This window comes from Olea europaea, chromosome 20 (genome assembly GCF_002742605.1).
Source record: "Olea europaea var. sylvestris chromosome 20, O_europaea_v1, whole genome shotgun sequence".
NCBI lineage: Eukaryota > Viridiplantae > Streptophyta > Magnoliopsida > Lamiales > Oleaceae > Olea > Olea europaea.
The window spans coordinates 16,284,852-16,299,643 of NC_036256.1; positions in this window are offsets into that span (position 1 = coordinate 16,284,852).

Consider the following 14,792-nt stretch of genomic DNA (forward strand, 5'->3'; position numbering starts at 1 on the left):
TAATTAAAAGATACAAAGGCTAAAAATATTGGGGAGGGGCGTAAATTGAACCTCCTTTATAGTTATAGATCAAAAAACAATAAATTTAGGAGGGATGATGGCATTAACTTGATCTCCAATATGAGAAATAATATGGAAAAAAAAAATTAGTATTAAGATGCTCTAAACCTACTTGCAATCAGTATATTAAAAAGCATGAAAAGATGCCGCTTAGACACGCCTAGATGTGAGGGTTTTCAAATTGCTTTGTATAAAAGCAAGTAATGACAAAGACGATCAACTCCTCTTTTAACCGTCTAATGTGGATTAGCGAGCTTAGGCATCAAAAGGCCCACACCTTTTTATATATGTTTTGAATTCCAATTTAGTCTTTTGGGGTCATTAATTTCTTGGATCTAATTGCTTGTGTGGTCCTAAGCACTAAATTAGTGTGGACAATTTCTTAGGTCCTAGAAAGGAATTTTGTGCTTTCAATTTTTAATTGTCTAATTTTTAGGAGATTAAAAATTGTTCAATTGTAGAAATCATCAAATAATTGTAGTGTTATGATTTTAGTTGTTACGTATGCATTATTTTTTTTTTAACGATCTTAGAATAACTAAAAAAAATAAAAAAGACCTTTTTTTATGTCTAGATTTCGTTTAGGCACGTCTAGTCTTATAAGACTTAATATTGACCTTACAATGACAAGCCTTGTACCTTTTAAAACATTACTTCTAGGATGGGAATAATAGTAAGATGGGACAGTCATTACCATCCGTACCCCCCGTCGAGAATTTGGGAAGGAGGGTGAGGTCGAGTCATGACAGGGATTAAAAATATTCCTTATCGTTCTATTTCATTATTTTTATTTCTTAATATTATTTTTGGTCTTTTAAAATACGATTATCTAAATTGAAAAACATAAAAATATTGTAAAATAAATAAAAGGTTTATGGGCAGATTCGAGAAATTCGAAACAAGGACCATATTCTTAGTCCCCGCCCTATTTACCATTCATGGCGGGGATCTCTCGCCTCATTCAGTGCATTAGGACAAGTGCGAGCGAGCGAGCGAGAGAGAGAGATTTTTCTATCCCTATTCTACGAATCAATTTGTGAGTACTTGAGTTTTGTCAAGAAAAATAAAAAAGAAAGGTACATGGGTACTAATTGTACAGTCCGTGCCACATAGTTTGACTTCATTTTTTAAAGCTCATTTTCAATAATACATTTTATGGAATTCACAATTTTTTTGTCAATTTTTCGACGACGTATTTCATCAAAGTTCATCAAAATCTACTAAAAGTATGATTTTTATAAATCAAAAGGAGGCTAAAATTCCTAGGAGGTTATCTAACGTTTTATAAGTGTGGTAGCGATGTGTCCAGTCTTTCATTATAGCATTCATGTCCTCAACCTTTTAACATTATGAACAAGGTACCCACCTAACAGAAAACATATATTTTTAATCATTAAATGGCCATTCGATGAGCATATAATGACCCAGTTTGGTACTCATTTTTTTCAAAATGTATTTTTTCTTTCTTCTTTTCAACCACATATTCTTTATTAAAATAATATTACACATAAATAAAAATAAAATTCTTATTTTTCAACTGCACATTTCTCATCAATTTACTATTCAAAAATGTATTTTTATATAAAAATATCTCCCAAACACCCCCAATATGTCTGCTTGATAGGGTAGATTGTCAAAAGAAAATGGCAAAATATAATGTAATTTGAACGATGAGCATGTGATTTTTGAAATGTGCAATCATACACACCCCACTAATTTTATTTCTTGCATTATATATTAATTACAATGAACATCCACAATCTTTGCTCATTTCTTCAAAAAAAAATTCATTGCATTCTTATTCTTAACATTCAATTAAACTTCAATAACAATTAATATATATTTGGAAAAAGGTTAAATTACAATTGCGATAACAACGAAAATGTTTAAGAGTGCGGTCGAACAAACAAAATAACATGGTGAGTATGTAAACTACCTTTTATAGGATGTTAATCAAAGATACATTTTGCTGAGAAATAATTAATACGACATTATAAATAGTTGCACATACCAAAGTATCCCCATTAAAGAATAAAACATAACGCCAAAACCCCCATTAAAGAATAAAACATAACTCCAATATGTAGAATTATGTAATAATTTATATTTGAACTTTTTTATACTATTTTCTTTTCCATTTAAATTTTTTCTTTTTTCTTTTTCTCTCTCTTTCTCGTATCTCTCCATGAATTAAATTTTTTTGTAAAGTTTGTTGATTATATTATTAATAATTTTTTTCTCATTCATTAGTTTTTAAAAGAAGTAATAGATATTTATTAACAGTATTTATATTTACTTTCTCTTTTATTAAGCTTGATAAAATATATATATATATATATATATATATATAGAAGAACAAAAATTTGGAAAATTACTTATAAATTCCTAGATAACGTACATGTTGTAGGATGATTTAAAGTTAATAAACCAACTTAAAATCAATTTAAACTACAAAATAATAAACGAAATGAAAAATTATTTTACGTAAATTTCATAGATTTTATATAATGAACATAGCTTTTTAGTTAGAATGTGACAAGAATTTCCATTTTACAAAATTGGAAAAAAAAATAATAATAATAAATTGTCAATACTTTTCAATTCATTATTACTTATTAAAATAATTCCGTATTCACTTAAATTGTAAGACGTGATTTATGAAAATCAAGAGTCTTTTTGTTTGTTTATTAATTTATGATGGTATATTAGTAAAAATGCTTTGTGTAAGGTTTCAATTTTCAAAATCTGATATATAAAGGTATTCTGTAAACTTCCTTTAATTTTATTAATAAAGTATGCTCCCATCTAGTAGATAAAATCAAAATTTTAATAGATTTTAATAAAAGTTCATAAAATACGTAGTTGAAATTTGTGAATCCTATGAAATATATGATTAAATTAATTGTTAACTTTGACTTAAGTTAAAATTTAAATTTTAATTCCTATCAAATAGAAATTAAAAAAAATCAAATCGAGCAAATATATATAAGGAGTGTTCTCCTACCCCCAGTGGGCACTAGAACACTTTGCCCACGTTAGCAGTTGGTTTAATTTTTTAATGGGTTGCTACTTTGACTGATATTTATCAACCTGTTGACTTATTACAATTCCATTCACTATGCAAAAAATTCTCGCTTCTCAAATATTTTGACATCTGATTTCTCTGCTTCTCAAATCTTCAAATCTCAAACATTTGGTCTCAAGCATAGGTAAAAAGAAATTAATTAATTACCTATAAATGTACAATTTTTCCATATGCTTTGATTCTTATTTTAATCATTTAATATGTAATGAGTTGTCTTCTATCAACCAAAAATAAGATAAATGTAGCTAATAAAAATGTTGAACTTGCAATTGTTGGAAGGATTTCTAGTCTTTGAGGTGATTTTAATTTTCTATTTTTTATAATTTCTCATATTACCTACATTCCATTAATTGATATATTGTTAGTGATTGCTTTGTGGTGGTATTTAATTTTCATATTGGTAAAAACAAATTTCTTATTATTTAATTTTTCTATTTTTTCTTATTTGTTGTAGGGATGGATTCATAGAAACATTGATAAAGAAAATTAAAAATTTTGTTAGAAGGGAATTGGAAATAAACATTTGTTCATGTTTGTACATGCTTGTAGGGATGGATTCACAGCACAAATTTTGAAAAAAGGAAATTAAATTTTTGATTGATTCTTATTATATTTTCTACTTTTTATTACTTCTTCTTTGTAATTTCTTATTATATTTTCTTATCTATAAATGTTTGGTGTTTTTGAATTGTAAAATCACATAACGATATTGAAAAAGAAAATTAAAATCTTCTTCCTTACTATTAAAAAAAATAAACAAACATTAACTTTTCCATTTTTTATTACTTGTTGTAGGGACGGATTCAGAAAGAGTTGACAGTGTGTTTATTCCACAAGTTTTTCTTAGTCAAATACCCAAAGTTGGATAGGAATTTGAGTCGCATGAGAATGCATATAGTTTTTATAATCGGTAGGCATGAGTAGCGGGATTTAGTACAAGAATTGCAAATAGTAAGAAAATCAAGAAACAAGTGAGACTTATTGGATATTATTTGTGTGCTCAAAGAAAGGAAAAATAGATGACACTTACCAGAGAAAACATAAAAATCTTGTGTCACGGGTTGGGGAAAGAAAGTGTGGAAGTACACGAGTCAGATGCAATGCTAGATTATCTGTAGTCAAACAACAAATTGGACAGAAATGGGTTGTGAACAAATCTGTAGAGGAGCGTAATCATGGTTTTACTACTCCTAATAGAGTACATTTACTAAGATCACATCGGACAGTGTTAGCCACAAAGATAGCACTTATACAATAGTTTTTGGAGGACAACGCACCAACATGCCAACAGATGTGACTTATGGAGATAGACTCAAGTGGTCCTTCATCGATTACGTGTGTAGAGAAAGATATCAAGAACTACGAAATAAATATACGAGTGGTCCTTCGTGTAGGTAAATATTAGATAATCAAATCAAACCGAAGGCCTGTGTATTCACAATTTCCTTAAATTGAATTCGCCGCCTCACCGGAGTGCAAGAGGTTTTGATCGGTGTTCGATTCCCAGGATACAATCGGTTGTCGGTTCATGCTGCACTATGTTAACCGCCTGCGAACTAACTGTGATATACTCTATCTCACAAAGAAATTATAAACACAAGGAAGAACTTGAAAGTGAGAAAAAGAATATTATTGTTTAGAGGAAGAAGCTTGCATTTCACTTGTGATTTTTCAGCCTAGAGAGACTCCTATTTATACCAATGGAAGAAAAGTTAGCTCATTAATCAAGGAGTTAAACTATTCATTGATAAAGGAGTTAAAAACATGAAGGGATTTGAGTTACTTGAGTTACAATATATGAAGAGACTTCTATTCAATATTTTTCATTGCTTCTATTTAATATTTTTCATTCAATTCTAACAATCCCCCACATGAATGAAAATGGAAACTAAGACTCAAGAGGAAAGAGAGAGTAAAACGAATCAATCCTGCATAGGATAGGTAACATTTAGCTTTGAATCTTCCCTTGTGAAACCTATCAGGAATTACTAGCAAACCAGTGGATCTGCTGTCTTGAACTGTTTCGCCATTTGTGTAAACCAAGACAATAGATCTCACGCAGGACCATTCTAGTCACAGCATAGTTCTTACTATTGTGTTCGTTTTGGCCATGAACACGTCGCCTGGTTCTGCAAGTGTTTTTTCAAGGACGTAGCCTTGCCAATCCTTATAGAAGCGGCCCCACTTCACACTCACATAGGTGACCTCTTAACTCAGTTTTTTACAACAACGCTTAATGGTCATTAAAAGCATAACTTAACCTGCATCTTCCAATCACTGTGAGCACCATAGGAATGAGCAGAAGGAGAACATTCTTAGTGATTTACACAGATATACATGTTTTAGTTGTCCCTTTGAACCTAGATCCTGGGATCTCCATTCAGCTAGGTTGGGTTTCCACCATGATACCTTTCAACGTCATAGGCTGCAAGCCCATTCCCCTCGATGCTTTTACAACAAACTCTCGAGTTAGCCCTTTGGTTAGCGAATCCGCAATCTTATCCTTTAACTTCACGTAGTCCAGAGTGATAATACCTTGTGAGAGTAGTTGTCGAATAGTATTGTGTCGTCTTTGAATATGGCGAGACTTACCATTATACATATTGCTCTATGCCCTGCCAATTTTTGATTGATTATCGCAATAAACACAAATTGCAGGCACAGGCTTTGACCATCTTGGAATATCGTCAACAAACTGGCAAAGCCACTCTACTTCTTCAGTTGCTTTGTCCAGAGCGATGAACTTTGATTCCATTGTAGATCTTGCGATGCAAGTTAGTTTGGACGATTTCCAAGACACAGCTGCACCACCAGGAGTGAATACATATCCACTAGTAGACTTGGTATCTGACATCTTTGATATCTAATTTGCATCAACATACCCTTCGATTACTGCAGGGTATCTAGAATAGTGCAGTCCAAAATCACGAGTGTGCCTTAAATAATGTAGCACCCTAAAAATGGCTTTCCAGTGGACAGCACTGGGTCACTCGTGTAACGACTCAATCTGCTAACTGAGTATGCTATATCCGGTCTCGTACAAGTCATTAAATACATTAAACTCCCAATTATCCGAGAATATTCTAACTGTGATACACCATCCCTAGTGTTCTTGGATAAGTGGAGACTCAAATCCACTGGAGTCCTGGCCACAGTGGTATCTGACTTGTTGAACTTATCTAGTATCTTATCAATGTAATGAGATTGAGATAACATAAGTCCATTTGATGTTCGAGTAATTTTTACTCCCAAAATGACATCCGCAAGACTCATATCTTTCATGTCAAACTTCGAGTTTAACATATTCTTAGTGGCTTTGATAATCTTGTCAGAGCTACCGACAATGAACATGTCGTCGACGTATAGACATAGTATGACATATCCATCATTAGTGTCCTTGGCATATACACACTTGTCGCACTCGTTGATTCAAAAACTACTAGAAAGCATAGCATTATCAAACTTCTCATGCCATTGCTTCGGTGCTTGCTTCAAACCATACAGTGATTTAACCAGTCTACAAACTTTCCTTTATTGACCTAGAGCTGTAAACCCCTCTGGTTGCTCCATGTAGATTTCTTCATTCAAATCTCCATTTAGGAAAGCTGTTTTTACATCCATCTGATGTATTTCCAGATTTCGCAAGGCCGCGATAGCAATTATCATCTGGATAGAAGTTATTCTCGACACAGGAAAATAAATATCAAAGTAATCTAAGCCTTCTTTTTGCTTATAACCTTTGATTACTAACCGAGCTTTATATTTATCAATGGAGCCGTCCGCTTTCATCTTCTTCTTAAAGATCCACTTGTAGCCCAAAGGCTTACAGCCCGGTGGAAGATCTATTAACTCCCAGGTATGATTCTGTAGAATGGAATCGATTTCACTTTTGATGGCTTCTTTCCACAAATGACCATCTAGAGAAGATATAGCTTCAATATAGCTTTGAGGATCATTCTCCATCAAATATGTGAGAAAATCAGGGCCAAACGTCTTAGAAGTTTTGGTCCTTTTGCTCCGTCTAGGCTCATCCTCATCTTCTTCAACTGGATCTTTACTACTGCCAGAAGCAGAAGATTCCATTGTCTATTTAATACAAGGAAATATATTCTCAAAGAATTGTGCATTCCTAGACTTCATAATCGTGTTCGAATGAATATCAGGTACATTCGAATAATGCACAAGGAACCTATATGCACTACTATTTTGTACATAACCAATGACCACACAATCAACTATCTTAGGTCCAATCTTGACCTTCTTAGGAGGAGACACCACAACTTTAACAAGACATCCCCACATTCGTAAGTATTTATATGAAGGTGTCCGATTTGTTCAAAGTTCATACAGAGTCTTATCCATATTCTTTCTTAACACTTTATTCAAGATGTAATTTTCGAAAAGAATAGCTTCTCCCCACATGTTCTGTGGTAATCCAGAACTAATCAACATAACAATCATCATTTCCTTTAAAGTTCTATTTTTACGCTCAGCAATTTCGTTCTGTTAAGGTGAATAAGGTGCAGTAGTTTGATGAATTATTCCATATTTAGCATAAAATTCACCAAACAGTGATTCATATTCACCACCACGATCACTCCATAACACCTTTATTTTCTTACTAAGTTGATTTTCAACTTCATTCTTACAAAGAATGTTATCGATAACTTCGTCTTTACTTTTAAGAAAGTACACATAATAGTATCTCGTGCTATCGTCGATAAAAGTAATAAAATACTCATTACCGTCTCATGTTTGGACAGATTTCAAGTCACATACATCACTGTGGACTAGTCCCAATAGCTCGATACTTCTTTCAATACTATGAAACGAAGACCGAGTAAGCTTAGATTCAACGCATGTTTCACATTTATGATTTGAATCAATTTGAAACCTAGGCAAGTAATTTAGTTTGCTTAGTCTATGTAAAGCATAGTAATTTACATGACCTAATCTACCATGCCACAGATTAGGAGAATCAAGCAAGTAAACAGAAGGAGTTTTCTCATTACTCATAACAGTTGGGTTACAGCAATTACATTCAATTTAAACAGGCCATCAGTCATATAGCATTTCCCAACATAAACTCTTATTTTGGTAATCACCAGCTTATCCGCCTCAAAGATCATGCGGAACCCATTCTTGCTCAGAGAAGACCCAGAGACCAGATTCTTACGAATCTCCGGCACGTACAACACATTAGTCAGAGTAAGCTCTTTGCCAGATGTCATCTTCAGGGTCACTTTGCCTTTACCAAGCACTTCAGAAGTTGAAGAGTTTCTCATGAACAACTTTTCACCATTTGTAACTGGTGCAAAAGTAGTGAACATGCTCCTGTTGGAGCAAACATGGCAAGTGGCCCCAGTGTCCAGCCACCATTCCTTTGGGTTAGACCCCACCAGGTTAACCTCACTAATCACAGTCGTCAGGTTCAGCTCAGACATTTCATCTGAGAGATGATCTCTCTCATTTCCAACCATATTAGCCTAAGGACGCTGCTTATTATCCCTCCGAGGCTGACGACAGTCTGCTGATCGATGCCTAACTTTGTTACAATTGAAGCACTTTCCATTGAACTGGAACTTAGGTTTCTTTCCTACCCCACCTGCAGGCTTCAACTGAGATCCTTTCGTAGCTTTTTTTTATCTTTTCGATTTTCGTTACCCTGTTTGGCTTTAAAGGAGTGAACTTTCTTAGTACTAGAACTTTGGCCGTACTCCAATACATTAGCCTTCTCAGAGTAAGAATTCTCTGACTTACGTTCAGCCCGTTTGTTATCCTCCTCAATGCGCAGCTTGATAATTAAATCTTCGAAAGACACTCTTTCCTCTTATGCTGCAAATAGCTTTTGAAAGCCTTCCACTGATGAGGTAGCTTGTGAATAGCAGTAGCCACCTGTAGAGATTCTGACATGGTCAGACCCTCAGCATGCATTTCTTGCAAAAGCACTTGATACTCCTGTACTTGGCTTACCACTGAATATGAATCAACCATTTTGAAGTCCATACACCGACTGGCTAAGAATTTCTTAGATCTGGCATCCTCAGTCTTGTATTTCTTTTCTAAGGACTCCCAGAGCTCCTTAGCAGACTTCTTTACCACATATACGTGATATAGAGAATTCTGTAGGCCATCCAAAACATAGTTGCGGCACAAAAAATCAGCACTTTTTCAAGCGTCCCAAGCTACACGCCTATGCACATCAGTGTCATTTTTAGCCACAATGGGGGCATCCTCAGTGAGGAAATGTGCAAGACCCAACGTAGTGAGATAGAAAACCATCTTATTCTGCCATGTCTTAAAATCAGTACCAGCAAACTTATCCAATCGAATTGCATGATTCACTGGAAATGGAGCCGAAAACGATGGCAAAGGTGCTGAAGCCGCAGCCCTAGGCACTGGCAAAGGTATTGTGCCAAACTGGATTGCCGAGACCGCAGCCAAAGGCAAAGTTAGGTTCACTCCAACATGAGAAATGTCAGTCGTGGTCTCCATAAGGTTAACAACGGTCATTGCAGGATTTGATACACCAGTACCAACAGTGTTGCTTTCGTTGTTCACATCGTTATTTCCATATGACGCCATTGAACCGGAACAAGCAACAAATAATTTAGAATAATTATAAATTTGTAAAGTTGTATATAAATTCGAGATTAAGTTATCTGTTCAAAAAATAAAACTGCAGAGTTGAAAAACAGATTATTTTGTCAAATTATTAACAACTTAACAATCATTTAAAATGAATTAGAAATCATGCAAAAACCATGAACTGGAAAAATTAACAAAAACTAATGAACAAAATTTGATTTACTAAAGCCAATTCGATTTAAGCTTGTAGGTAAATATTAGAGAATCAAATCAAACTGAAGGCCTGTGTATTCACAGTTTCCTGAAATCAAATTCGTCGCCTCACCAGAGTGCAAGAGGTTTTGATCGGTGTTCGATTCCCAGGATACAATCAGTGGTTGGTTCATGCTGCACTATGTTAACCGCCTGCGAACGAGCTGTGATATACTCTATCTCACAAAGAAATTATAAGCACAAGGAAGAACTTGAAAGTGAGAAAAAGAATATTGTTGCTTAGAGGAAGAAGCTTACATTTCACTTGTGATTTTCCAATCTAGAGAGACTCCTATTTATACCAATGGAAGAAAAGCTAGCTCATTAATCAAGGAGTTTAACCATTCATTGATAAAGGAGTTAAAAACATGAAGAGACTTGAGTTACAACATATAAAGAGACTTCTATTCAATATTTTTCATTACTTCTATTCAATATTTTTCATTCAATTCTAACACTTCGACGATTTGGTGTGTAGAGAAAGATATCAGGAACTACGAAATAAATATACGAGCGGAACAAAGTGTCACAATGTAGATGATATGATCGAGTATTTTACATTTGAGAAAGAAAAAAACCCAAACTTGTATTTCGATCACGAGATTGATTTAGATAGGAAGTTTGTTCATTTTTTGGGCTGATTCAGAGTCATGTCATTGTGTTCGACACAACCTACAACACCAATAAGTACTCGATGATTTTTGCCCCATTTGTTGGAGTGAACTACCATGGACAAACAATTATTTCTGCTTGTAGATTATTGAGTGACGAAAGAGTTAAATTATTTGTTTGGCTTTTCTTGAAGTTCCTTGAAGTAATGCCAAATCATTCTTCACCAAGGGTTTATCATTACTGATCAAGATGCTTCAATTTCAAAAGTCATATGAAAGATACTGCCCACTACATTGCATCGTTACTGTTTATGGTACATAGTTAAGAAGTTTACAGAGAAGATCAATGCTAGATTATACAACGAGCAGTATCACATATTGGTAAATATCATCAAACAATTTGAGACACCCAAGGAGTTCGAGAACCATTGGAATGAGTTAATGGAAACTACACAACTAGATTGCAATGAATGTCTCGGTAACATGTACGAGATACATTTTTGTTGGGTACCTATATATGTGAAACAGGTTTTCTGTGTAAGCATGTCTAACAGCCAAAGACCCGAGAGTGGCCACTCATTCATGAAGAAATACATCAACAAGAAGAATTTTTTGATGGGTTTCATTACTCATTTTAACATGGCACTAGTTCATCAACGACATGAAAGTTAGTTGCTAACCACATCGATCTCACTGAATAACCTAGACTGACATCGGTTGGTATAATGGAATGCCAGATGGTCCAAATTTACATAAAAAAAAAAGATTTTCATGTCTTTTCAGCAGGAAGTTGAGCAAAGTGTAATATTTACATTTGCTCGAAGAGGTTGGACTCCGTTGATGCTAAAGTGTATAGGGTAGAGCAATTTGAGCCGGGGAAGACTTCGAATGTCAATGTGTACTTACCTATTTCACAAATTTGGATTTTATCATAAGCAGTTGTGGGATGTTTAATTTGAAGGTTACCCATGTCGACATATGCTTAACTATTTCAAGAAAAAACAAGTTTTGGTTTTACCAGAGAAATACATTCTACAAAGATTGACAAAGAATGCGAAGATCGGGTCAATTGACGAACCTATAGACGGTTCATTTGTTGACGACGATTACAAGCAATCACTGATGGGACGACATGGGATGTTGTTATACAAGGCTTCTTTGCTAGTCGACGAAGCTTCTTTAGAAAATGCTCACAACACCTATCTATTAGGTGAATTTGATAAGTTGAATATTGTAATGACCTGGACCTCTCGCCTAAGCCATTAACTTACGTACTGTCCGCTTTGGGTGGGCCTTGCGCCTACTTATCCCTCACGGCTTTATTCACATCCCCCAGGATTCGAACTCTTGATCTCTACAAAAGAGAGACTTAAATTGAATCCTGGTACCATCCAAGAATAAAGTCGTGAGGGATAAGTGGGCGCAAGGCTCACCCAAAGCGGACAGTACGTAAGTTAACGGCTTGGACGAGAGGTCCGAGTCGTTACAAAAAAACCTTTTTTTTGTAATGACCCGGACCTCTTGCCCAAACCGTTAACTTATGTACTGTCCGCTTTTGAGTGGGCCTTGCCCCCACTTATCCCTCACAACTTTTCTTCGCGTCTCCCAGGATTTGAATTGTAGAGGTCAAGAGTTCGAATCCTGGGAGACGCGAAGAAAAGTCGTGAGGGATAAGTGGGCGCAAGGCCCACCCAAGTACATAAGTTAACGGCTTGGGCAAGAGGTCCGGGTCGTTACACGTATCAACCTGAAAGAGATCGATAACGAAGGCAATATTGTCATGAACAAGATTGGAAGCAAAAGTCGCAAAGAAAGTCAAGTCGTATGTGATCCAAATGCTATTAGAGCAAAGGGCTACGGAATTGAAATCGTCGAAGGAAAAAGCTATTTCTAAAGATAGTAGGCAATGTCGTTCATGTGTTAGTCATGGCCATGAGAAACGTACATGACCCAATTTACAAAACAGGTCATTATTGTTATTATTTTGCTCATTACTAATATGTTATGTAACTCATCTAACATTATTTCCATTTTCTCAGGTCGAATTTGGTGGATGAACCATATCATCCCAATTTCGATCACAAGCTTGACTATTTTAGAAAAGACGATACATATATGAGTACTGCCAGTAGCAATTACGATGTTGGAACAAGATTTTTTTTAACCATAATATCATTTATATTTTCGAATAATAATTTTTGAGAGGCGATGTAATATTTGCTTTTTTTATGTTTGTTATTAATACTTGTAAACATTTTCGTTAAATTGTGCAAAAATTATCAACAAATAAATGACATTGCAAAATCCTTAATGCCTGTTCAATTTCACATATAAATATTACACAACTTGGTAAAAAAATGTTATAAATATTACATACGAAAGAAAAGATAAATATTATAAATATTATATATGAAAGAAAAAGGTTGATAAATATTACATTTTAATTGTGAGACTTGGGTGGTTGGGAAATTATATTTATTGAAGTGACTAGGTGAAGTGGCGAGGGGTGGGGAAGGGGGGATCACAATTTTCAATAGTTGTAGAAAGTGGGAATTGACGATTGAATTAGTGTGGGAGGAAAAAAGTCAAAGTAGCAACCCATCTAAAAAATAAGCCAACTATGGACATGGGTTAAGTGTGTAATAAAAAAATTAAATTATAAAATCCAGACCAATCCCCCTCCATACGCAACTGGTTTCACCCCATCCCAATCCTACCGCCACCACCAACAACTCTTACCATCACCACTATCATGACATTTTTTCGACTTTCTATTCTCTTCACTTTCCTAAGATGCCATTCAACCCTATTTCTTCTCTCAGCATTGCATTTCTCAACTCTTCACTCAGCTGAATATATTTTCAAGTTGATGGTCTATATTGATATAAGCCATCTAAAAACGTTGTTAAATTGATATGAGTTATCACATAAATCCACTCAGATATTTAAATCGATTTTCAATGTAAATCGATCATGTACTTATCTCCTTATCTTTTGACGATTCAAGAATTCATTTAGATCAAATCGCTCTTCATGGCTTCCATGCTTACAAATTCATTTACTGGTTGGTATGTTATAAATATTATCCATTACATGTCTGAGCTAAATCTAATATGTTTGCGTAAAGGAAATTAAGCAATTTTCAATATAAATAAAGTTTTAATGACAAATTGAAGATGAATATCTGTTTTACCATAAGGTAAGGATCATATTAACAAGTGTCTGTTTGATACCTGATGCTACCAAAAATCGTACCTCCTGATTTACCGAGCTTGATGATTTGGATTGAGCACGATCGTAGTCCTCCGGTACCTGAAACAAAAGCAATGAGGTATGTTCTTGTCGCCCCTCCGATGCTTAAGTCAGAAAGGAAATTATATGCCTGAGGCTATAAATTGGAGAATAATGAAAACGTACCTGAATAATGGCTCAATGTTCTGTATATATAGTAGTAAGAGACATTCTCCTAGTGGGACTCAACTAGTTGGATATCCTTATCTATTGGAGTCCTCTACGGTTAAGGAATTGGACAAATACCGAAATTATGCTTAAGATAGAGTCCTTATCAGGGTCAAGTATCAAAATAGTAGTCCATAGTTAGAGTTCCAAGTAGATAGGAATCCTAATGGATCAACACAACCTAGGAAACTCGAGGAGGGGGATTCCCGAGGACATCATATCCCGAGGACCTCAGGCGTACAACACCGTCGTCACACGATTGAACATCCTCGAGCATGTGTCATCGAGGACAATGCTCGAGGACATCAAGCTGCAATATGGTGAGGGAGTTATTTCCAGTCATCGAGGATAATGCTCGGGAATAGATGAATAATAGGGTGTATCACAGGCCCCCGTGCATCCACTCTTGGGATCGAGCTCAAAACAGATTCTCAGTCGCGATGCAGAGAGCTCGAGGACATACGAGACCTATCGTAGAGGTCGATAACACGGAGAAGAGACGTCGAGTTTATATGCCCGAGAATGGGCTATCTCAGTAAAAAAAAAAAGGTATTTGGATGGATGACACGTGGCGAGGGTCAATGGCTGGGATTGATGTGACCTTTGGTCTTCTCCCAGGTTCTATAAATACCCCTTTATCCTATTCATTTTTCACTTTTTACTCTCTGTGAATCTTCAAGTGCAAGGTCGGTGTCGAGCTATAAACTTAGCTTTTGTTGTTTGGGCGTTGGGTTCCT